The 25349-nt window shown below is 36.2% G+C and overlaps 1 protein-coding gene across 3 annotated transcripts in view; it reads left to right on the plus strand.

Moving 5' to 3' along the window:
- PDE4D (phosphodiesterase 4D) overlaps positions 1-25349 on the plus strand; it is a 1308441-nt gene that overhangs the window by 392653 nt on the left and 890439 nt on the right. The window lies entirely within an intron of this gene.

Raw genomic sequence — 25349 nt, forward strand, 5'->3', positions numbered from 1 at the left:
TTTGATGCAGGTTCATTGCTCTACTCACTCAGTCATTTTGGGTGCTATGGCCACACAGCACACATACTCACTTGATGGTATCTACTGTCCCCACTGACTAGTACAGTAGAGTCATCATTGTTCATACATGCACATTCCAGTCCATTTTCCTTGGGTGGCCAGGTTATATCTATGTTGTGCAAACTGTTCTTGTTATATTAACAATCACTGGACTTTTTCTAGACAGGCCTCGTATAGTTAAGCCAGAATCAGCATATGTTATTCCTACATAAGGTAAAGAATAACAAGAGATAGTATTTATTGAGGGACACCTATATAATAGTCCCAAAGAGAATAATTTTATTGCCAAGCAGGAAAAGGATTTGTCACCTTCTAACTTTTTCAAAAAGGTTTTATTTATTTATTTTTAGAGAGGGGAAGAGAAGAAGAATGGGAAAAACATCAATGTGTGGTTGCCTCTCATGCGCCCCCAAATGGGGATGAGGCCTGCAATCCAGGCACGTGCCCTGACTGGGAATCAAATCGGAGACCCTTTGATTCACAGGCCCACACTCAATCCACTGAGCTATACCAGCCAGGGCTGTTACTCTCTAACTTTTTATTGATTATATGGTTTAGGGAAGATTGCTGTACTTGTGAGCTTTTTGTTTGCTGCCTATAAAATGAGAAACATGAAGTAAACATTACTAGATTTTTGTGAGAATTGTAAACAGACACAGACACATACATGATGCTTGCTCACACACACAAAATGTTCCCACAGTAGTACTCAATAAATAGTTACCACATTTTAGTAATGCACTTGGTAGAACAGCAGTCAGATATAGAATGGACTGAACCATATCAAGACTGGACCATAATTTGAAACCAGGGCTTGCATAAGTCAAGGTAATTAAAGGCGAAATGCAGAAAAGAAGGTGGGCATAAGAGAAGATAGGTCTTGACCAAAAGCTGATGGCCTTAGTGTAGATGAGAATTTGAGATTAGGAATTAAAGTACCATGGGAATGCACAATGATGATAAAAATTGGAACCAGAAGTCAGAATTCTATGTGGTTCAAAATGTTGGGAAGTGATGAATGAATCAGTTCCATCCAGAGAATGGATGAATAAGCATCCGGCCAGTCTATGCAACAGGTGGCTGCAAAATAGGAATAGAGGACTTCCAGCCAATATGGAGGCATAGGTAAACATGCTTAACCTCCTTTCACAACTACAGAAAAAATTACAACTAGACCTCAAAACAAATAACACCCAGAACCATCAAAATATCAAGCTGTATGGAGGTCTGACAACCAAGGATTAAAGAAGCCACAATCATCCACATGGATAGGAGAGATGGAGAGGTGTGAAGACATGGTGTGATGCAGAGGCAGTGAAATGGGTATGCCCACATTCATGTGCGGTGGATAAAAATTGGGAGGGATACCTCAGGAGCGAGGCATCCCAGCACCAGGCCAAATAACACTGCCTGTAATTCCAGTGCCAGAAAGATAAATTCCCATGACTTCTGGTTGTAAAAACTAGCGGGGGTTGAGGTGGCAGAAGGAACTGCTGGATTTTTAGGACACTCTAGTTAAAGGACCCACAAAGGCTTAGAACATATGTAGACCTACCCCTTCTGGGATTCAGCACCAGGGTAACAGCTGGAAGGGCTCCAATCACAGGGCAAGTGCCACGCAAACCTCCAGAAGCCAGGCAGTGGCATTATCCCCTCCCCAAGCCCTTACCTCATACAGAGCCAGAAAGTGTTGAAGCAGGTTGCCTCACCCTTGCGATTACCTAATGTTCTGCCCAACATAATTACAGGTACCTTTTCTATCATAGGCCGTGCTACTAAAACAGGGAGTCAAAGCAACTCTACATAACACACAGAAACAAACACAGTGAGGCTGACAAATTGAGGAGACAAAGAAATATGGCCCACATGAAAGACCAAAACAAAACCCCAGAAAAAGAACTAAATGAAATGGAGATAACCAACATATTGGATGCAGAATTCAAAACACTGGTTATCAGGATGCTCAAAGAACTCATTGAGTATGGAAACAGCATAAAAATGACCCAGGAAGAAATGGAGGTCACATTAAGTGAAATAAAGAAAAATCTACAGGGAACCAGCAGTGGAGAGGATGGAGCTGAGATTCTAATCAATGATTTGAAACATAAGGAAGAAATAAGCATTCAACCAGAACATGAAGAAAAAGCACTTTAAAAAAAAAGGATGGTATAAGGTGCCTCTGGGACATCTCCAAACATTCCAATATCCAAATAATATGGATGCCAGAAGGAGAAGAGGAAGAGCAAGAAATTGAAAACCTATTTGAAAAAATAATGAAAGAAAGCTTCCCTAATTTTGTTAAAGAAGTAGACATACAAGTCCACAAAGCACAGAGTCCCAAACAAGATGGACACAAAGAGGACCACACCAAGACACATCATAATTAAAAAGCCAAAGGTTAAAGATAAAGAGAGAATCTTAAAAGCAGCAAGAGAAAAGCAGAGTATTACCTACAAAGGAGTTCCTATAAGACTGTCAGCTGATTTCTCAAAAGAAACTTTGCAGGCTAGATGGGACTGGCAAGAAATATTCCAAGTGATGACAAGCAAGGACCTACAAGCTAGATTACTCTATCCAGCAAAGCTATCATGGAGAATACAGGGCAGATAAAGTGCTTCCCAGACAAGGTAAAGCTAAAGGAGTTCATCAGCAGCAACTCATTGTTACATGAATTGTTAAAGGGACCTATTTAAGAAAAAGAAGATCAAAACTATGAACATCGAAATGGCAACAAATTCACAACTATCAGCAAATGATGTAAATAACAAACTAAGCAAACAACTAGATCAGGAATAGAATCATAGATATGGAGATCATTTGGAGGGTTATCGGCTGGGAAAGGAAAGGAGGAGAATGGGGAAAAAGATGCAGGGATTAAGAAGTGTAACTGGTAGGTACAAAATAGACAAAAGGATGTTAAGAGCAGTATAGGAAATGGAGAAGCCAAAGAACTTATATGCATGGCCTCTGGACGTGAACTAAGGGGGTGTTGCTGGAGGGAATAGGGACTCTGGGCAGAGTGGGGGAAAGGGGGATAATTGGGACAACTGTAATAGCCTAGTATAAAATATATTTTTTAAAAATTGGGGCCCTGGCTGGTGTAGCTCAGTGGATTGAGCTTGGGTCTGTGAACCGCATGATTGCTGTTCGATTCCCAGTCAGGGCACATGTCTGGGTTGCAGGTCAGTTCCCAGCAGGGAACTCACGAGAGGCAACCATACGTTGATATTTCTCTCCTTCTCTCCTTCCCTTCTCCTCTAAAGATAAATAAATAAAATCTTTAAAAAATAAAAATTGGGGTCAGGAAATTCATGTTAATCCAAACTAGATATTAAAGTTTAAGGAGTCAGATAGAAATAGGGGGCCTAGACCAGGTATCTAGGACATAGAGAGTCAGAATACACAGGCAATACATTTAGGCAAATATTTGCAGGTCCCAGAGAAAGAAAGAACTTTAATAGTTTGCAAAGTTGCTTAGCACAGAGACTCCCAACCTTATAAAAAGTAGAAATTGGATTCAATATATAGGCAGATCTTGGCCCACCGGCAGAAAAGACACCAAGTTAGAATAGGGACGGGACAGACAGTTTGGTAGCTCCTAACATTGGAATCATTTTAAATTTCTATAGAATTCTAGTTGTCCTTTCAATTATTTTAATTATCCAGTCTGTACCTGTTTGGGAATATAATACTTTCCAAATGGGAGGACTCCTACATAGACATATCAGGCTGTACAACCGTCTATGGCATCTGCAATATCCATATGGTTCAAAAAAGTAATGCTGTCTCTGCCATTCTTTGTTTCAATGAAAGAATAGTCCCTTCTTTGGTTATAGCAATTTTTTTCTTTAAATGCGTTCTCAACCATAAGAAAAGTTGGAATTACAATCCTACTCTGAGGCTCAGGTGCAGAAATCAAGAGTTTTCTGAATCCTTTGGAACATTTTATCTTTCTTCATGCTGATTAGTATTTCAGTTTCAAAGTTTATGCTATCTTATAAAGTCACTTACTACTTTTGTTTTTTCATTGAAATATCCTTAATAGAATGAAATAGAATCATTTAAAGTTACATCTAGACAAAACAGATTTCCTTCATTAAAAAAGAGAAATTTAGAGTGGCACTGTAAATAAATACATTTTTAAAAAGATAGAAGCACACATTCTTGCAGTTCTTGCTGGGGAGGGTAGGTTCTTTCTACAAAAAATTTAATTAGTTTCATTTAAGATTTTGATTATGAATTTAACTTAGGCATTTGTAGGAGGGTATTTTTAAGTGGTATTTTAATATAATCTGCACTTCAGATGTCTTCTGAGAATTCTTACTGGTAAATCAACACACAAGTATTTCTACCCCATAGTCATATTCATAGTAGTCCCACCCTCCCATATTGTTGTCACAGCGACATTTCTGTGAGTGGCTCTAAGAGTCAGTAGCATTTAAATATATAGATTGAATCATTAATGTCAATTAAAGCTTTTTGTTTCTTTATCCATTTTTTAGACTTTGGTCTAAGGAGACTCTGTTAACCAGAGTGACTAGTTTTTTAAAAAGTGCTGTAATTTAAGTTTTTCAAGATCAAGTCATCAGTTAGAAAATAAGATGTCTATGCTCTGTTCTGATGCTGATTTATGTCCTAGATCAGAGGTCAGCGAACTTTCTGTAACAAGCCTGATGGTAAATATTATCCGCTTTGTGGGTCAATCTCTGTAATAAATCCCTAACTTTGCCATGTGATGCAAAGCCGTATAAATTGGCCTTGTGTTTTACAAGACACACTTTTTGCTGTTGTTGATATAACCAAGAGGATAATATATTTCAGCTTGAATTTATTTTAGATTGCACTAATAATTGGATGTTTTTCTATTGTTTATTTTTGAGGTTTAAGAAATTATTACTATGTGTACAATTGAATAAAATAAAAAGAATTTAGAACTAAAAATTAATCTCAGAATTGCATATTACTTAGCTACAGTTTGTTGCAGGAAAACCTTTAGTCTGTATATTATATTATTTAAAAGGAGTACGACATTTTACCATATCTTTATAAATACTTCATGCCAAATAAAATAAATTACACAGATTTCATCAAAAGGCAACTTTATGTCACTTCAAATTTACATTTGAGTAAATAAAGTTTTAGAAATAAAATCAACAAGTGTCTAAGAGTTTGGGGCTTTAATGGCTCCCAAGTTATTTGGCATCTCCAGTTCATATCATTTATTAGTATTTAGTCACAGCTGATAAAGGTGTCTGTCAGCTTCCAGGTTTACATAGAAAAAGTAGGATTTATCTAACGTTGAACACATTTGGAAGCATGAGTTTAAGAATTTAAACCAGACACTACCCTCTCAGTTCTCCAGGCTCGCTCTTTGATCCTCAGAATTAGGGCCCAGGGCTGTAACAATCTGTCCATAATTCCTTCTTAATTACCTATTGCAACTGAAGTATAAAATATAATTTTTCACTTCATATCTAATTGTGTAATAGGGAATTTAGCACACACAGTGTTGGAAGCATCTACAACCTTTTCAATAATGTCCAGAAGAAATCTCTTACCTTATTCATGCCACATATTAAAATTGGGCACATAGCAATAAATGGACTCTACCGCAAAGATAATATACTCAGATTAAAAAGGGTAGCAAAAAACTTGGGAAGGAAGAAGTAAAGTCTAACTTGGTGAAGAAATCCACCTTCTCTCCTCCAAAGCCTATCTAACATGAGTGAAATGGCATATAAAGCTTTTGGGTGTGATCACTAAACCTGCCTAAATAATGTGATAGGAACAAGAACAAAATGGGCAAAGAACCAAGTGATCCACGCAATAGGCTTTTCCAAGATGAAGCATGAGAACAAAATGAAGCGAGAAGTATGCAGAATAAATACATCATGAGCAATGCCATATTCCTGTCCACTGTGCTATGTTCAGCTTTGTCAGTGTATTTACATTTGACTGTTGTTACTTGGTGAGAAAATGACATGCTAGGAAAAATCCCACCTGACCAACAAAATGCCTGTAGCATACTGACATCGGTGACTAATTTATCAAATCTCTATTGACTGATTTGCATACAGAAACATGTAGCAGAATATATTGTGTTTATCATGTGCCAGGCACTGTGTAAACTCTTTACATTCTTTGTCTCATTGAACCTTCACAATAAATGCATGATGTGTGCATTATCGTCATGCCCATTTCACAAATGAGGAGACACATAGAAGTTAAATTACTTGCTGAAGACTTTGAGGAAATACATAACAGTTCATTAGAGATATGACTGAATAATTCAAATTTTCAGGAGGAGGAAGGAAGTGAATTCCCTGTTGCAGCCTTTGGAAATAGGATATTAATCTTAATTCCTGTAATGTTTTCTGCAAATATTACTTTCTTAGGGGACTTCCATGGATTCCTATTTAAAATTACCTCCACTTCTACACTCCAGATTTTCTATCTACTTTCCCTCTTTTATTTTTCCCCTGAACACTTGGAACTGTCTAACTTTCCATATAGTTCACTTATTTATATTGTTTATTTGTTCTTGCCCCACATTAGGAAAATATTACAAAGGCAAGAAATTTTGTTCTCTTTACTGTATTTCCAGGGCCTGACATGGACAATCAATAAATAATTGTTGAATTGGTGAATGGACCAGTGATTTATCTTAGATGAAATTCTAAATTAGATTGTTAGAAAAGTCCGCCTGAGCTTTTAGAAAAGAGAATAGTGATCATATGGAGTCTGTATTAGGTTGTCAATAGTAAAGAATAACAGATTAAACTAATTTTTTTTATCTGTAGTACCAGCATATCAGAGGAGTGCTTTGCCCTCTGCCTGGATTTCAGCAAGTGCTGACAAAATCTCCCATATAAATTTCCAACTAAGAGGCAGAAAGGCAGTTCATGGTGCAGTTCAAGCGCAGTTTTACTGCTTTTTCCTAAAAACAGTAAAAACGGGATGTCTGTAGTCATAAATCAATGTCTGTTTCAAGAGAGGCCACCAGTAACTGACCAGAAGATTTAATCTTTTGGTCTCTCCAGTTCACCATTTTGTTTCATTTTTATTGGCATTCATTGTATAAGGAACTAATCCATTGATGAGGCAAAAATAAGAACAGCTTTCATTAACAAAATCATTATACAAAAAGTACTTGACCAACCAGAGCACAGAGGTAAATATACTAAAATAAAACTTAGAATGTGAAAAATATAAAATTCTAAAACACCAAGGAGAAAAGTACTAATTAATGTTGCTTGAGAAACAATAGGGGCTGAAGTGAGACCTAGCTTGAAAGCAACTGGAGATTTAGCTGGTTAGAAATACGTATGAATAAATAATACAATGTGAGCCTCTCTCCTCACAAAAATATTCATTCATTCTTTTGTTTCACGAGCAGAACTGGGTCTGAACCAGGAAAGCAGTGATTTGGCTCTGTGTTTGTATCAGTTCTCTCAGATGTAAAACTGTGATGCCAATCCTGGGAATTCACTGCAAGGAAGACATCGAGAAGCTTGAATATATTAAAAACTTGCTATTATTGTGGAGTGAGCAGTCAAAACTCTATCATGTGAAGAATATCTAAAGCTGTGGCTCCAAACTTGTCACCTTCTGATAGGCTTTTTATAACCTGCATGGTTTTTTTTAGAAATTTAAATTGGTAGGTTTTAAAATGAGTAGACGTCTCATAAAAATATAGATTTCTGGGTTTTGCTGTTACATTTCTACATGGAAACCAGCCATGGAGAAAGCAGTGATTCTATCTTTGTACTTCTCAAAGCTCCCTTCATTCATTGGCTTTAAATTCTTGGTCTTTGTAGTAATTTGTGTGTTTAACATCTGAAGGAAAGGCCTGGGGAATAGTAAACAAAGTTGGAGGTGAGAGAGGGACAAATATATTTCGGGGGCTTTCCTGAAGCAGAGCAATTAGACCCAGTTTGGGTGACTAGGAAAGATAACCCAACACCTAGGGCCAATTATAGAGCAGAAAAATCCCATTAAATATTTAGAATAACTTCCTTACAGTGATCTGAGACTTGCTGTATTTTATTCCTCTTTGGTTCATCCATACTGAGAAGCATTTCTGACATGTATCAGCACTCAAAGATTACTTATGAGTAAATGAAATAAAACAGTTTGTGAGTAGTAAATTTCATTCCAGGAGCTACTAGAATGGTAAGCTCGTTGAGAGCAAAATCTTTGTTCATTTAGTTTGCAGATGTGTCCAAGCATCTAGATCAGTTCAGCCACATGGTTGATCCTCATAACCTAATTGCCACTTACATGACTGAAGATATTCAAAGGTAGAATCATGGTCTGTCACTACTGTAAGAAAAGTCAGTATCTATACACATGGGGAGTGTCATGGAATAAGGGGAATATTAAACATGATGGCATTTAAAATCACTTCCAATCCCAAGAATCTGTCGGGCAAGTGACATGGAGTGAGATTATATATTTTATATTAAATATTAAAGATAGTAAAAGTAAAATGTGTATGTGTAGTAATAAAGCCTAGAGGTAAAGCATTTGGGCAATTATTTATTTCTGGGATAAACAAGGAAATAATGTTTTAATTAAAATACCAGTTGCTTAAGATTTTTCTGATATTTGCTTCCATCTTTTTTTAAAATAAAATATTTTATTTATTTATCTTTAGAGGGGAAGGAAAGGAGAGAAATATCAATGTATGGTTGCCTCTCATGAGTCCCCTATTGGGGATTGGCCTGCAACCCAGGCATGTGCCCTGACTGGGAATCGAACAGCGATCCTGTGGTTCGCAGGCCCGTGCTCAATCCACTGAGCTACACCAGCCAGGGCTACTTCCATCTTTTATCCCTATCCATGTTTGTGTTTATTCTGCTTTTCAGCTATTTTGTGCCAGCTGAGAAATGGTTAATCATTCCTATGTGATAAAAATACATTTTTATCTGCTGAGATTTTTAATCTAACTTAGCTAAATTGTCTTGAGGTTTGGAGTTATTTGTTATTCTGTCCTTCAAGAAAACCAATGATAACAAATCAAGCCATTGGGAACTGATAACAGTTTTCATTGTTTGGGGTGGTTACTGAAGGTGATATTCTGAAAAACAATTTTATAACTAACCTAGAAAATAATATTCAGAGGCCAAAATGTGGCAAAAGAACAAAATTAAGTATCTAGTGTTTACATTCTTGTTGTAAAAATTCTATGCACTTTTTGTTATGAAGCACCAGCAGTTTTAATATTCTCAAAATCAAGAAAAGGGAGAGATTATTTTATAACCTTGAAGAAAAGAAAAGCTGAAAGCCCTGATTTTGAGTGCCTAGGATGAATGTATTTTGAAAAAAGTCCTGAGGGAATGTGTGCTAACTATGAAAAACAGTAGCTTATTAAATTCTGGAAAACTTTCAGGTGTTTGAAAGGGATATGGTAATTAATTTTGCTGAATGTTATTTATAAGGAATAACATTTTTCTCTGAGTTTTTAGCTTGAGGACAAAGAAATAAAAGCAACGGCTAATTGTTTAGTGGATACTTAGTGTTGGGATTTGATCTATGAATTGGTCATTTCTACAGCACAGATAGTAAACAATGGAAAAATTCCTGCCACAAAGTGGTACAGCATAACCTGGGAATCCTGCATCATCATCATCGTCATCATCATCGCTATGTGTTAAATATGCACAGCTACTCTCTCTGAGGAGTACTTTGTAATTTATAAATTTGTTTAAATTACTTTTTGCAGCTTCATCATAGGGCATGGTGAACATATAGCTTTAAGCCCAGGTGTAGAGCCAGCTTTAGGAAGAATGGTGACATAAGCACGATTTTATTGTAGTGATTCTTCTGCTTTCTGGGACCCCCGCCTCCAGACCCCCACCTGTACATTTCCCTACTAATTTCTTAATATCAACATTTTTCTGATTAAATTTTTTTTTACTCTTTCTGTTTGAAATTAGTTTTACACAAGGTTAATATATTGAAATTATGATGTGTCTTAATTCCCTTTTAGTCTATAAATTTCTCTGCTCTCTGTTGTGTCTAATTTCTTTGATGGAAAGAGTAGGTTGTATATCCAAGAGTTGTCACAGGTTGGATTTTGCTCACTGCATTTCAATGGTGGTTTTTCAGTATAGTCACCTGTCTCTTGAATTTTCTATAATTAGTAGTTAAATCTAAAGGATTCTTAAATAATTTACATTTCATAATTTTGCAAAGATAAACCTATTTGAAAGTGTTTTTTCTCAAATTTTTACTTACTAACTACATGAAATAATAATTATACTTATTTTCAGTGCTTTGTTTCTGGTTAACACATCTCATTCTCTCTTCATAGTCTCAGCCTGTGTGTCCTTCCCCTTAGATTTCTCATCACTTTCTATGCCCTCTATTCCCATTTCCTTATTTCTGAACCTTCTTCCTACTCACCTTTACATTTCTTTCCAGCACTATGCACAGAGGGAAGAGGAGCAAATTAGGAATAATGGGATACAAAGGATTGAATGGAGATGGTAAATCAGGGAAATGGATACTTTTTTTCTGTGTCAGAAGGCAATTATGTTCACTAGTTGGTTCTTTGGTTTCAAAAATTTTACATTATTTATAATTAGCTTTGAATGTGGGAATCTTATCCTAAGATAACAACTTAACATAATTATTATACTGTATTTCCTTTTAGTCTATTAACAATATGTGTGTTTGTATGTATTATAAATTTTGAGAACATGCAATAGCTTATTGGCCTTTTCATATTGCATTTGACAAAATGCTATCTTAATTTTTTCAATAAATTATTTTTAGCCACAACTTAGTACTTATCATGCAGCTATATTTTGAAGGTCATTTCCTTATAGTTAGGGAATTTGGGGTTTTCTCAAAGTTTTCATTCTTAATCATGTAAAAAGTTATACTTTGCTCAAAACTTGGGCCTCCATTAGTGACAATTTTCTTAGGTTAACTTCCATAAAAGTGATATTCCTAGGTAAAAGCAGGAATTGTTTTTAAGGCTCTTAATGAACACTGCTTTCATCTTTTGTTCCCCTAGCCATATATAAGCTCTTGATTCATTATAATATTAATATCATTTTTAAAGTTGTCAATATAATAGAGCAAAAATGGAAACATATTAATGATTTCATAAAAATGTTTTATTACTAGAAAGATAACTAAATTTTTTCTGTAATTTTGTTATGTTCTGGGCTCATTTTCTGTTAAGAGAATAACATTTCCTTTACTAATTCATAAAATAATTTAAGTATTACGCATATTAACCAGTTAGCATATTAGGTTCTAATATTTTCTCACTTTAACATTTATCTGAGATATTCTATATTTTTATAAATGGAAATTCCTAGCATTTAAAAATTAACTTCATTTGTGATTTTCACCCATTGTTGTTATACTTATAAATACTTCCTCATCAGAAGATCAATTAAATGCTTACTTATATTTATTTTATGGCTTACTTTATGTGTTAAAAGCACTTAACATAAAATTTACAATTTTAGTGGGAATTTTTAAGTGTGTGTGTAGTGCAATAGTGTTACCTGTGTGTGCATTGTTGTGCAAGCAGTCTCGAGAGAAATTTTACCTTACAAAACTGAAACTCTGTATTAATTTACCAGGAACTTCCCCTTTCTTTTTCCCCAGCCTCTGTCGACCACCATTCTACTCGGAGAGCTCAATACTTGTGATATCTGGTACAGTTAGGATCATTTAACATTTGACATTTTGTTACTGACTTATTTCACTAAGGATAATTTCCTCAAGATTCATCCATGTTGCATTTGACAGAATTTTATACTTTGTTAAGGCTTAATATTACTCTTTTTATGAATTTATTTATCCATTCATTTGTTGAAGGATATTTGTTTTGCTTCTACCTCTTGGCTATTGTGAACAGTGAGTACTGTTATGAACATCAGTGTGCAAATATCTCCTCCAGACCTGGTTTTCTGTTCTTTCAGATTATAGCTTGTTTCAGTGCAGGCTTCTCTCAGTTTAAGTTACTGAGGTACTTTATGTTCTTGGATTTGGTTGTTACTTTCCTTCCTTAGGATTGGGAAGTTTTTCAGGCATTATTTCTTCATATAATCTCTCTGTACCCTTTTCTCCTTCTTTTTCTGGGACTTCTATAATGTGTAATCCAGTCTACTTTGTGATATCCCATAAGTTTCTTAGGGTTTCTTCACTTGTTTTTCATTCTTTCTCTTTTCACTCCTCTCATGTGGTAATTTCAAAGGACCTGTGTTTGCGTTAGCAGAGTCTTTCTTCTGTTTGATTATGTCTATTATTAAATCCCTCTAGCAAATTTTTCAATTCAGTTCTTCAGTTCCAGAATTTCTGTTTGAATATTTTTATAGTTTTGTGTCTATGTTGATATTCTCATTTTGGTCATGCATGATTTTTCTGTTTTTATTTATTCTATAGTACCTTAGAGCCCATTGTAGCACATTATGCTTCTTTAAGACTTTTTTTTTTTGGCTAGGTCACTCAGATATTTCCATTTCTTTAGGGCCAATTTCTGGAAATTTATTTTGTTCTTTTGAATGGGACTTCCATCTTGGTTATTGATGTGCCTTTTTATTTTTTTAATATTTGTACATTTGAAAAAATTACCGTTTCTTCTGGTCTTTATAGGCTGGCTTTGTAGAGGTGAGAACATTTATCAGCCAGCATAGCTAGAAATTCTGGGGAGTGTATCAAACCTTTTCTGAGGATGCGTCTTCTCTGGATTTGTGCATGTGATATCTCAATTAATGGGGTCTGCCAGTTTCTTATTCAGCATCTTACAATCTTTTGCTTTTTCTGGTGTTTGTCTATAGTACTGCGTGTTCTTCAGCACTTCGGGGCTCTGTTTTGTTCTGTTGAGGCTCCCATCCATCCAAAATATTCGGTTCTTCATAATGCTCGAGTCAGATGAGACAAAAACCAGTTTCATGGGCTACCTCCAAAATATGAGACATTAGATGTTCATTCCACTCTTTTTTTTCCCTTTCCGAAGACAAGCCAAGAGTTGCGATTTTTCTGCCATTTGCATCAAACTGTGCTGTGGTGTGAGAAGGGCTATTGCCGTCGAGATGAAAGGCTCTTCTTCCTCATTTCAATGTGACTCTTCTTGGCTTTGGGCTGCTTGGGGTGCTGCTATTTGAATGGTTTCTGGGATTCTCATATAGGGTTTGGGGGTATTTATTTTTGTGGAGTTTTGTTTCCATGGGGTTATGAGGTCTAAAGCTTTTTATTCCACCGCCTTGCTGATATCATTCTGTGGGTTACTCAAAATATTTATTATTTTCTAAAGCAAACAAAATATAATCAGAGACATTGAAATTAAGAACAATCTAACAACTTCCGCCAAGATGGAGGCATAGGTGGAAACACTGTGCCTTCTCCCACAACCAAGTTTGAATACAACAAAGGTTTGGAGAAACAAAGACACAACCAAAGGACAGAAAATTGAATTATACGGAAGTCCGACTACATCTAACTGTTCAACTGGGACGGTAAGAGGGGCGGAGCCAGCAGCGAGCAGGGTCGGCCAGGACAGGGCCCCCGACCCAGGCGCGCAGGCAGATGGGAACCAGCTGGGGTGCGGGGCAGACCTCGGGCGCATATTTGCGAACAGTGAAACAGACCACGCAGGCCCCAGGGGGCGAGGGCTGATGGCGGTGGCACACTCGCGTGCAGTGGGAGGAAACGCGTGGGCCCGGTGACTGCAGCAACTGTGGCACCGGTGAGGGCCGTGGCAGCAGGCTGCAGACAGGATGCCATAGTCCCTCTTTGACCCCGCCCCCACATACAGCGTCACAACCCAGCGACTTAGTTGCCCTTCAGCACTGGTGAGGGGGCAGACGGGACGCCAGAGTCCCTCTTTGACCCCGCCCCCACATACAGCGTCACAACCCAGTGACTGAGTTGCCCTGTTCTAGTGAACACTTTAGGGCTCTGATCCTGCTATGGAACAGGCACGAACAACCCAAAAGATGGCACAAGAAGAACTCAAAGTCCCAGAGCCAATAACTCTAAGCGACCAAGAAATTGCCAGCCTCTCAGAAGCACAATTCAGGACACTATTTCTCAGGATGCTCACAGAACTGGTTGATTATAGTCACAAATTAGAGGAACAAAGTTACAAATTAGAGGAACGTGTGAGGGCTGGACTGATTGAAATGAAGGGAGATGCACAGGAAACCAATAGTGATGGAAAGGAAACGGGGACACAAATCAATGGAATGGACCAGAAGGAAGAACAAAACATCCCACCAGAAAGGAATGAAGAAATGAGAATTCAAAAAAATGAGGAGAGGCTTAGGAACCTCCAGGACATCTTTAAACGTTCCAACATCCGAATTATAGGGGTACCAGAAGGGGGAAAGAAACAGCCACGAGTGGAAAACTTATTTGAACAAATAATAAAGGAGAACTTCCCCAGTCTGGCAAAGGAAATAGACTTCCAGGAAATCCAGGAAGCTCAGAGAGTCCCAAAGAAGTTGGACCCAAGAAGGAACACACCAAGGCACATCATAATTACATTAGCCAAGACTAAAATGAAGGAGAGAATCCTAGAAGCAGCAAGGGATAAGGGGACAGTCACCTACAAAGGAGTACCCATCAGACTGTCAGCGGATTTCTCAAAAGAGACCTTACAGGCAAGAAGGGGCTGGAAAGAAGTATTCCAAGTCATGAAATCCAAAGACCTACAGCCAAGATTGCTTTATCCAGCAAAACTTTCATTTAGAATGGAAGGACAGATAAAGTGCTTCTCAGATAAGGTCAAGTTCAAGGAGTTCATCATCACCAAGCCCTTATTATATGAAATGCTAAAGGGACTTATCTAAGAAAAAGAAGATGAAAAATATGAACAGTGAAAGGACAGCAAACTCACAGTTATTAACAACCACACCTAAAACAAAAGCAAACCAAGAAGACAGCTAGATCAGGAGTGGAACCATAGAAATGAAGAACACATGGAGGGTTAGAAACAGGGGGGTGGGAGGGGAAGAAGAGGGGAGAAGGCACAGAAAATAGCATAGATGGTCGGCAGAAAATAGGGGGAGGGCAAGAATAGATTGGGAAATATAGAAACCAAAGAACTTGAGACACGTGGTTATAAACTAAGGGGGGGGAGAATGGTGGGGGAGGGAGGGTGTGGGTGGAGGGGATTGAAGGGGGGGAATAGAACAACTGTAATGGTATAATCAATAAAATATATTTAAAAAAAACAAAAAAAACAAAAAAAAACAAAAAAAAAAGAACAATCTAACAATAGCCAGAGGGAAGGGGGGAGGGGACAGTAGGGGGAAGGGTTTTCAGGAACTACTATAGAGGACACATGGACAAAGCTAGTGTTTGGCTGGGGTGGTGGAGGGAAAATGCAGACAACTGTAATTGAACAACAATAAAGTAATTTAAAAAAAGAAAGTTAAAAGAGCAAAAAAATTATTATTTTTTTAGTATTTAAGATTTTCATTCCATCTCACATGGTCTATATAACTACTTTCGCCAATGCTTACAACTTTTTCCTATTAGCTGATAGTATTTCCTTTGACACATATTAATACATATTAGATTCTTATATAAGAAATATTTAAAGGAACTCTATATTGTTTCACTGATATTTCTGTTGAATATTTTCAAGTACCAAACTGTTTTTGTTATTGTTTTAGAGTACACATTTTTGTAATAGGACACAGTACACATTTTTGTAATAGGACACAGTACACACAGTACGCAGTACATAGTACACTAGTTTTACAGTACACATTTATGTAATAGGACACAACCATCCTCATTATTTGCTTAATAATATATATTTTTATTTTCATCTCTTTTTCATTTAGTTGAAGGCCTCTCTGATACCCTCAAAGGAGGAAAAATGAGTTTTTAAAAGATTTTATTTATTTATTTTTTATTTTTATTTAATTCTTATTCAAGTACAGTTTTATATTCCCAGCCCTGCCCCCCCCAGTGCTCCCCACCTTTCTCCCATTTCCTCCCCTCACCTTAGTTATTGTCCATGTGTCCTTTATACTTGTTCATGTGAGTCCCTCCCCTTTTCCCCTATGATTCTCTTTTAGAGGGGAAAGGAGGGAGAAAGAGAGGAGAGAAACATTGATGTGAAAGAGAAACATCAACCGGTTTTCTCTCACGCACTCTTCAACAGGGGACAAAACCTGCAACGCAGGCCTGTGTGCTGACTGGGAATCACTTCGTACGATGACGCCCAACCAACTGAGCCACACTGGTCAGGGGAGGGCCTTTGGTTTTGTTTTGGACATTAAACCTAGCAAATAATTACAAGGAATGTCAGGCGTGCTTATATGAATTTTAAGAAATTTATATAGTCTTCTTCATACAAGTTTCATCCCTATCTTTTTAAGCTTATTCTTACACTTATTTTGTATAAACTAAACATTTTTCCCTTGCAGTTTTAACAACCCGTCTTTGATATTTATAAAGGAATTTTTTTCATATTTTACTTTATAGTTGGACAAACTTACCCAACTATTCTTTCTCCAAGTGTTTTTTAATTGATATGTTTTTATTTCTTACATTCAGTCAGATTTTAATCAAATAACTAACAATTTACTTTTCTTTTTTATAATTGTACACCTCATTCCTATCTTCCACATTACTAAACTGGCCAAAAGTTCTTAAAAAGTGGGGGTGATGTTATATTTGGCTTGAAATTATGAGCTTTGGTATCAGGCAAAAGTAGTCTGAAAACCTGGCATTGCTAGTGTCACTGTGAAAGCAGGAGCTCAGTGGAAAACTAACTTTCCTAAGCTTCATTTTTCTAATCTGTAAAATGGGAGTACCAACAGTTCTTCATGCAGTTTCATATAAGGAATAAGTAGCTACCTGTACAGGACATGTAATACAATAAATATTAATAATGCTAAATAAAAAGCAATGAGATGCATTCTTGTATTATTACTTATTCTAATGAGAATAAATATTATGTTTTACCACCAACTGTAACATCAAGTTTAGACTTAATTAGAACATTCTTTGATTTCTGGTTTATAAATTAACTGCTTTATGGTTATTTGAATGTCAAAGCTGAGAGCAAACTCACAATTTCTGGCTTCCTCCATGTGAAAAGGAAGTTTAGCATTTTTAAGCCTCCACTTTCCTCTCTGTTAGTTCTACAATCAGAGACATAGTTTATTATTATAAATACACCTTCTCTTAATTATGGTTTTAGTTTTTGCTTTTATATTTATAAATATATTTTTGATTGATATTGGTATTTAAATAAGACCTGAAAATGAAGACAATAGATCTTGTGTTCCCCTTAATATTGTGACTTGGCACATAATTACTCAAATGAGACTTTTCAAAGCACTGAGAGAATAAGCCAGCTAAATTTTAACCAAGTCTTCTAGGAAGACATAACTTTTAGGGGCCAAAAAACCCCAAATTTAGCTCCTTTTATTTTTACAGTTGGGATTCTATTACTGTATATCATGGTGAAATAAATAATTGAAAGAAGTCATGTTTTTTCTTAAATCATCTTCCCTTCCTCTGCTAACAAAATAGAATCCACTTCATTTTTCAAGGTCACCCAGGAAAGGTACAGTGATATTTATAGAAGATAGATTGAATCCTAGTGTTTAAGATAGACTTTTTTCTTGATGAGAATATACAGTAGAATATTACTATAGAGATTTTTTTCTATTTCTTTTATGAACATTTTAGAAGTTTGAGTAAATTATAGGAAATGGCTTTAGAAAGACTTCAGTGATTTCTGTCTCTCCTAATCAGTTTGGAATCAGAGCCTGTATTTGAATTATGTTCCAGGGATATTTGAGAGTTATCTACTACCTTTATGTTAATCTGGGGTGGAAATTTTTATTTTCATTTGCAGTTCATTTTTTGCAAGAGTGCTTTTTTTATATCACATACAAATAATCGATTTGAAAATGGATTGTTTTAATTCAGTACAATGCCCTTTCAATATAAAAAGAACTTAGGCCTGGCTGGTGTAGCTCAGTGGATTGAGCGTGGGCCTACAAACCAAACAACCATGATTAGATTCCCAGTCAGGGCACATGCCTGGGTTGCAGGCCAGTTCCCAGCAAGGGATGCACGAGAGGCAACCATACATTGATATTTCTCTCTCTCTCTCCTTGCCTTCCCCTCTAAAGATAAATAAATAAAATCTTTTAAAAAAACAGTAGTGTTTATAAAAACAATAGTGTTTGTCTTTTTAATACTATATATCAGGCACAGAGACACTTTACTTTTTCAAAGGATAATTTTTCAGAAAACTAATTATACAGGAAAAAGGAGTGCAACATTGGAAGCAATAAAAACCTATCTTCAGCTCAATCTGCCCTCTTCCTGAAAACCTATGCAACTGTTTAAAGTACTGTCTTATATAATGCTCTCCATAGCACAGGTACTCTGGAAGCACTGAATACTTGAAGACCTTCCTTCCTTCCTTCCTTCCTCTTTATTTGTAATTGAATTTATTGGGCATGATATTGGTTAATAACATTAAACAGGTTCCAGGTGTACAATTCTATAATAAACTATTGGTTTATCGTTTATTATACAATATACAATACACAATACACAATGTAAACCAATAGTTTACATTGTGTACTCACCACACCAAGTCAAGTCTTCTTCCTTGAAGACACTATTTATAGTGAAGACACTATTTATCCCTTTTTTACCCTCTTCTACCTCCCCCTACCCTTCTTTCCCTCTGGTAATCACCACACTGTTGTCTGTGTGTATGAGGTTGTTTGTTTGTTCGTTTGTTTGTTTGTTTTTTGCTTAATCCCTTCACTTTTTCACCCAGTCCTTCCCCAACCCACCTCCCCTCTCACAGCTGTCAGTCTGTTCTCTGTATCTATAAGTCTGTTTTATTCTGTTTGCTAGTTTATTTTGTTTATTAGATTACACATGTAAATGAAATCATATCTCTCCAGGTCCATCCATGCTGTCACAAAAGTAATATTTCCTTGTTTTGTACAGCCATGTGGTTTTTTATGTGTAAATGTAGCACAGATTTCTTATCCACTCATCTACTGAGGGGCACTTGGGCAAATTTTATTTTAATTTTTATTGAGAAAAGTTATGTGAAAATATTTACTGTAATGTAGATATAGTTGAAAGAAGTTTTAACATGCAGATAGATCAAAGCAACTAGAGTGTCTGAGGTCTTAGAATTTTAAAAGAAACTTCTGGGCAAAAAGGGGCTGTAAAGAAGTATTCAAAGTCATGAGAGGCAAGGACCTGCAAGCTACATGACTATATCCAGCAAAGGTATTATTTAGAATGGAAGGGCAGATAAAGTGCTTCCTAGACAAGGTAAAGTTAAAGGAGTTCATCATTACCAAGCCCTTATTATGTGAAATGTTAAAGGGACTTATCTAAGAAGTAGAAGATCAAAAGCTATGAACAAACCATAACTATCAACAACTGAAACTAAAAAACAAAACAAAACGCCCAGGCTGGTGTAGCTCAGTGGACTGAGCGCAGGCCTGTGAACCACATGATCGCGGTTCGATTCCCAGTTAGGACACATGCCTGGGTTGCGGGCCAGTTCCCAGCAGGGGACTCATGAGAGGCAACCATACATTGATGTTTCTCTCCTTCTCTCCTTCCTTTCCTCTCTAAAGATAAATAAATAAAATCTTAAAAAAATAAATAAAAAAACAAAACAAAACCTAAGCAAACAACTACAATAGGAACAGAACTAGAGAAATGAAGATCACATGGAGGGTTTTCAGTGGGAAGGGGGATGGGAGGATGGAGGGAGGAGATACAAGGAATAAGAAGCATGATTGGTAGACATAAAATAGACTAGTAGAGGTTAAGAATAGTATAGGAAACAGAGAAGCCAAAGAACTTATATGTACAACCCATGGACATGAACTAAGTGGTGGGTGGGGTGGAATGCTGGAGGGTGCAAGGTAGAGAAGGGATAAAAAGGAGGAAAAAATTGGACAAACTGTAATAATGTAATCAATAAAATATACTTAAAGAATTTTAGAAGATATTCCTTATAGCCTCTACCTAACTTATGTTAATAGTTACAAATACAAGATTATGAGCAATACCAGTATTTAGTATTACTTTCCCACTTTCCAATTTCTTCAGTTAAAGAAATCAAATCAAGTTAGTCTATGTTCTTCATCCACTTATTCAGGAAGGTTTATTTAGCATGTTGTGCCCCAGGCACTGGCTGAGTGTTAGAGGTACAGAAATTGTTACGGCACACTCCCGTGCTTCCGAATGGGTTCTAGCTAACAAAGAGAATAGGCATATAAGCAAGTTATTTTAGTGCAAATTACTTCACTATGAAAATCACTTCATTGCCTTGCAGTTGTAAATAAAAAGGCAGAAGTTATTAGTATTTAGTGCCATAGATAATAAATGTTTTGAACATGTGTGTATGTTGGAGGAGGTCCTCAAGAAAACATGACCACCACTTGACCCTCAAGCTGGACTTGGGCTATTGGAGGCTCCACACCCTCCTCTCCTGTCCTTGGAATATAAATTCTGCCCACTGTTCCCAAAGTGGAAGCTATTTGCAGTGATGAAGCCTTGAGAAAACAATCTGTTGTTCACATAGTAATATGTTGCTGACCCAGTTAAAGCCTCTGTGTAAACTTTTAAAATTCCTATCAGCAGGTGCAGAGATCTGTTCACCTTGGGGCTTCCCAAGACAATCCCCCTATGTGAGTTTTCTTGCTTGTTAAACCTGCCACTTACCAATGGGGAGTAGCTTGCCTCTTTCCTTGGTCTCCCCTTGACCTCTGTGTATCAAGGCTGGTTTCAGATTTCCCCCTGGAAGCTCCAGAGGTTTCAAACCAGCAGTGTGAAGGAAGAGAAGAGAAATGGAGGATTGCATCTTAAAAACTTATTAGGGGATTAAGCAATGAGACTAAACAGAACTGATTGGAGAAGCAAGCAGGAAACAAAAAGAAATGCCTAATTTATGAGATAATCATACATCTTAGTTTGCCTGAGGTTGTCCAGGTTTTCTTCTTTCATTGATATCACTTCTGGCTCACATCTCCTTTCACTCACAAAAGTGTTCACACTGCCTGTGTACTCCTACAGGGCTCCCATGTCTTCTGTTAACGGCTCCTATCACACACTGGTGATTACTTTTCTCGCCAAAGGTACTGTAAATACTTTTGAGAAAGGCAGTGCCTAATTTATTTGAAATCAAATAATAGATATGTGATTTTACATATTATGTAGCACTGGTTGCAACAATGAAACCTCCAAATTTAGTGGCTTATGATGATAGAAAATTATTTGTGGCTCATGCAGCCCACATTGCTTTGGATTGTGACTCTTCTCTGAACAGTAATTTAGGGACCATGACTTCTTTCATCTTTTTTCCCACATCTTTCTTATATGGCAAGGGGCTACAGAGGGGGGAAGAAATGAGGGATACTCACAGGTTTCATTGGCCAGGGGTAAAAGTAGCGCACTTTTCTGTGGCTTGTAGTTCATTGCATATAATGTGACATCACTGATATGCCTACAGCTACCTGAAAGTGAGCCTTGAAATGTGGCCTAGCTGTGCGCCTAGAAAGAACTATTCTCTCCTATAGTGCCAATGAGTATACATTTTAAGACAAATTCTTCTGTAGAAAATTTCATTTGTATATACACATATGAAACAAATATCAACAAATGTGAGATTATCATCAACTATAGCAATTGAACAGCAGTCATGTGTATATCCCTGAGCTAAAGGCCTTGTTAAGTGGTTTGCTAACTACTTTAAGAGAAAAAAAAAGAAAATAAAGAGGTTAATTAAATACCTTACATAAAAACTGAAGTAAACACAAAGGAAAAGAATAATAATGATAATAGTGACATATTTAATGCTCATTTATTGTAACTGTCAATTACTGTGAAATTTATTTCTTTAGGTATATCTTTTGTTATTTACTTATTTTATTGTATTTTTCATTACCATTCATCCCCCTTATACCCTCTCCCACCTCCACCCCCACCCTGTAGTCACTGCACTGTTGTCCATGTCCATGAGTCCTTTTTCTTTCGCTCGATCCCTCCACACCCTAACTTCCCAGTCTAGAGCTGTTAGCCTCCTCTCTGTAAGTTTGTCTATTTTCCTTGTTAGTTCAGTTTGTTCACTAGATCCCACATATGGGTGAAATCATATGGTGTTTGTCTTTCTCTAGCTGGCTTATTTCACTTAGCATAATGTTCTCCAGGTCTATCCATGCTGTCACAAAAGGTGAAGTTTTCTTCTTACTACGCCCAAGTAGTATCCCATTGTGTAAATGTACCATAGTTGCTTTATCCACATACCTACTGATGAATAATTAAATGAAAGTTATTTTTCTGTCAACTTTTTTATTACATTGGTTAACTATAAAAAATTTTATTCTATTACAATTTAACAGGTTTGCATTAACCTCATTCAAATTTTTTTGTCGTTTGGTATTAGGTATCTTGAAACTGAATTAGAGGTATTTTTGAGTCCCATCAAGCAAGTTGAATGTTGTTTCATTTTATTAATATTGTTTTTATTTTACTTTTTAATCTAAAAATAATGTACTTTAACAGAGAATATAGAAAATGGTAATTAACAAAAATATGAAAATTACCACCATTTTTTCTTTTTGTTCAATTACAGTTGTCCGCATTTCCCCCTTGCTTACTCCCAAAATTTTTACTATCACCTAGAGAAAGTCATGTTAGAGAATTGGAAAATATCCTTCCAGAATTTGTCTATGAATATAATGTTAGTGTTTTGTTTTGTTTCAGTGTAGAAAAATGAGATCATTTACAATTTGCTTTTCCCATTCAGCATTATATCATGAACATAATCACATATTCTTCTACATTATTTTAACAATGTTATGGTATTTCATAATATGATGCATTAAAATTCATTAAGCCAATCACTCAGTGCAACAATTATATTACATCCAGTTATTTATTATTTCAAATAAGCTGCAGTGAACATCTTTGTGGTTGGATCTTTGCCAGACAGTCTTATTGGACTATGCCTAAAATGTCAAAACCATTAGTTCCCAAATTTTAGTATGCATAAGGATCATCCTGGGGACATATTCAGACTCCCAAGCCTGATTTAGCAGATCTGCAAGAGGGCCTAGGAATCAGAACTTGAGCAAGCACAGTCTCTGTGATTCTCATGCAGGGGTTTTGAGCATGACATTTTGAGAAATAATGGCTTAGAGATATTAGAAATGCTATCTTTTCCCTCAACTCCTTGCAAAAATGCCTTTTCCAGCAATGATATGAGATACATATTACCCTAGTAGTCAGTTTTACATTTCTCTCCAAAGTAAGGCCATTTAACATTCTGCCTTGTACCTGATATTCTGTTTTTGAAATATATTTGATACATATTGATCTGGATTTTTTTAAAATGCATTTGTTATACTGTTTTTGAATAGAAATGTTAGGATACAGACATCTACTGCTTCATCATTTTTATAATAAAGATAAAAAATACTACACTTTTAATAGAGGTTGTTCTCTCAGAAAAGGTTACTTCTTGAGGTGGTTTTATCTAAAAGAGAAAGTCACAAACATTAAGTCTTTTATTAGATAACCTGGGTTACATAAAACATTTTTCTAGTTGCAATGCTATTGCTAGGGTGAGTAGCCAAGTACTTACAGAAAAATGTTGACTTTGCTCACCTACTTCAGTCTTAATCTCTGCTAGACTCATCCTCTATTCTTCTTTTTCGTGTTCCTCCTTAAGAAGGTATCTATACGCTTAAGTCATTAACTTCTCTGGAGAAATGTGTGAAGTAAACTGTGATCTGATAGCATCCAAGAGTGTGGGTTCAGTTTGCCATTTTGTCCTTAAACAAATGCCCAGAAGTTCACAGGCAGAAGCTCACTTTCTCAATCTAAAAGCTAAGAATGTTACATGTGTTGTTTTCTCTGTTTGCCAGGTCACTAAACATTAACTTTGTCACTGGCTATTGTGAAAATCAGAGTATTTCAGAACTGCGACCAGTCTTAATCTTCACTTTGTAAAATCTCTTGGTTTTGTGTCTAAAAAAATTAAAGCCCAGAAAAATTAAGTGACTTAACGGTACATGAGTAATTAGTGGCAGGGTCAGGCTTCAAATCTCTAGCTCCTGATTCAATTGACAAGGATTATAATTAATTTAATTAATTTTCAATGTTTCTGTATGGCTGTCTTGATCTCAGTTCTGCTATTTTTGAAAATAAAAATCTGAGGTTTGTTAAGTCATAATCATTTAGTGTGTGTTCTAGTCTTTTTCAGTAATCCGTACCCTTCCAGGGACCATGCTTATTAGAGGTGGGATAACATAGTGCTTACTAGCTCCAGCTTTTACTAAAAGAGATTTTAGTTTGGATCTCAACTTATTGGACATCGGCCATCCTAGTTCTCTTGGGACTGGGTGTTTTCCCAGACACGGGACTGGCAGCACTAGCATCAGAAAGTCCCAGGGAAGCTGGAGTGGTGGTCAGTCTAACCATGTGGCTGTGTGGCCGAGGCATGTTATTTTATAGGTCTCTGTTTCTTTATATGTAAAATGGGAAAAGTAATAGGACCTAACTCAGGATTGCACTAAAACTTAAGTGAGGTGGCATATGTAAAACACAGCACCATTTCATAAGGATTTAATAAGTTTATCCATTATTATTACTTAAATTTTTTCAGTTTTATTGAGATATAATTGACATATAACTGCACAATTTAAGGTGTATCAGCATAATGATTTGACTTCTAAATGTCATGAAATGATTACCACTGTAAGTTTAGTTAACATTCATCATCTCATATAGATACCAAGTAAAAAAAAAGAAAAAACATGTTTACCTTATAATGAGAACCCTTAAGATTCACTATCTTAAAATTCACTATCTTAATAACTTTTATGTATACCATATAGCGATATTAATTATAGTCATCATGTTGTCTGTTAAATTCCTAATACTATTTATCCTATAGTTGGAGATTTGACCACCTTCATCTGATTTCCCCTTCTGCCATCCTCATTTCTGGTAACTACAAATCTGATGTCTGTCATAGGTTTTTTTATTTTTTATTTTTTAGATTTAATATAGAAGTGAGATCATGCAGTAGCTTGTCTTTCTCTGTCTGACTTAGTTCACTCAGCACAATGCCCTAATGCCCATCCCTAGTGTCACAAGGCAGGATTTCCTCTCCTCTTAAGTCATTATTTTTGTTATTAGTGTTGTTTTACAAAGCCAGCAGATTCCTCAAAACACAGTTTCTCAGAATCTAGATTCTATAATACATAAATAAATAAATACATAAACTTTGTTTTAAGCTT

This window comes from Sturnira hondurensis, unplaced genomic scaffold (assembly GCF_014824575.4).
Source record: "Sturnira hondurensis isolate 20B ecotype Veracruz unplaced genomic scaffold, ASM1482457v3 Scaffold0014384, whole genome shotgun sequence".
NCBI lineage: Eukaryota > Metazoa > Chordata > Mammalia > Chiroptera > Phyllostomidae > Sturnira > Sturnira hondurensis.